Here is a 1,993-nt window from a genome sequence, read left to right as displayed (position 1 = left end):
TGGAACAATGTGCATGATGAGGTGGAATTGTTAGGCGAAACACAGAAGCATGAGCGAAAGCGTGATACACATGTCTCCTCCCCCAGGTCCTGCCTCACTCCAAGCGCGTACAGCGAGCAAACGCATTATATCACTCATTTCATCAATGCTTTTTGACACACAGGATGCTGCTAAAGATATCATGCAGTTGTAAATCGATTTAGAATAATTCAACAATGATATCTGTGATGCAACTGCACGGTAAGATCAATTGACGACCTCTTATGTCTCATGGGACCTACATGTGTAACATTAGTAATAATTTTTTGGACAATTGCATTATGCAATGTATATACAAAATATATAGAGAAGTGCAAAGTAATAAAATGAACTTGACTTAAAAATGTAAATTCTGCCATTTTGGTAATTTGCATTATATATAGGCAAAAAAGTACACAATAGTGACAAAATTGAACAATTTAAATTCTGGGGGTACATATGCAACATTAGTAATTATTATTATTATTATAGAGGGTTTGTACTTACGTCACGATTTGGTCAGTTACCTGGATGTGTGGCCATATTGGCGATACTCGGATGTAAACAACAGCATGGATTGCACGGTTAATATACTGAATACGTTGTTCTGCTAATTTATGCTGTCTAAACCATGGGGAAAACTATGGAAGCTGCTAAATCATATAGAGAAGGACTTAGTAAGCAGGAAAGGGCGCTATATGTTGACAAACTAAAATTAATAGGTGGTAAAGATATGTACAAGCAGTAATAATTAAGATATTAGCCTAATATTTCATGTACCTGACCAGAAATAAGAACAAACACAAATGTTGTCAAGATTCTTGCCTTGGAAACCCTGGTTCAGTTTGGCCAACCACAAACGCTGTTTGTTTCTCAGACTGTTTTTTTGCACTCTTCTCAATGATTTGTAATAACTTTTGTCAGTCTATAGTAGTCCAAATATTTTTCTAAGTCTGACCGATTAGTACAGCCTAAAACATGACAATAATTGAAAATTTTCAGCAGCAATAATTAGCAAAATATGTGAGTATCTTTCAGTTTACGTGTTATGAAAACACTATTATTATTATTAAAATTAGTTGAACTACCCCTTTGAGAATCACGTACGTTTCAGTTGGTTAAATTCAGTTATGTTACTAAATTAATGAAGGTTTGTGGCAAAAATGCCACTAAAATGAACAAAACCGACCCATAAATTCAAGACAAAAAGGCAAAAACAAAAAAAAAAATTGCCCTGCACAATTAGACAATGTATTATGGCTATCACAATGAAATGTGAAAATGAATAATAAGTGTCAATTCGTGGAATTACATTTAGGTTTAGCTTTTATGTGCTGTTTTGTACAGTGTTGAGCCTTGTAACTAATCAAACGTGTTTCTGTTGAATTTAGGAATGCATTGGCCAATCAGAGGTGCTTAGATAAGCGCTGAAAAAGGCGGAGCTGTTGATAAGTGCGGACTCTCGCGAATTCCAACATCATAAACAACACAGTGCAGATATGTAAATAAAATATTAATTTTGTAGCTTCAGTGATTATAACGGGCGTTTTTGCATAACTTGTGCTAGACTTGGCTAATGTCATGGTCCGACTTATTTGTACAATATAAAGAAAAATAATCAAAAATACAAGTATTTACTTGTATAATTTCCATACAACTTTAAACAGTCTATTATTATTGACAATAGTTTAAAATATTGATTAATGTATAGGGTAAATTGAAGCATTTGACATTATAGACAACATATGCTTTAATAATAAGGTGATTATAAAAATTGCCCTCACAACTGTAAAAGATGCCCCTGGAAATCAATTCCAGTGGGCAGTTATTACCCCTTAATGGAAAAGTTCAGTTCTGACCTTGTTTCTGTACTTGGTTTGGTTTACACACTTGTTTCTAAGAGAATATTATTTTTCATGAGCCACCAGCACACACTGGTTGTTATATGGTAGAATATTAATCCTAAATGAAATTC

This window comes from Garra rufa, chromosome 9, assembly GCF_049309525.1.
Source record: "Garra rufa chromosome 9, GarRuf1.0, whole genome shotgun sequence".
NCBI classification, from domain to species: Eukaryota; Metazoa; Chordata; class Actinopteri; order Cypriniformes; family Cyprinidae; genus Garra; species Garra rufa.
This window is presented reverse-complemented; position numbering follows the sequence as displayed.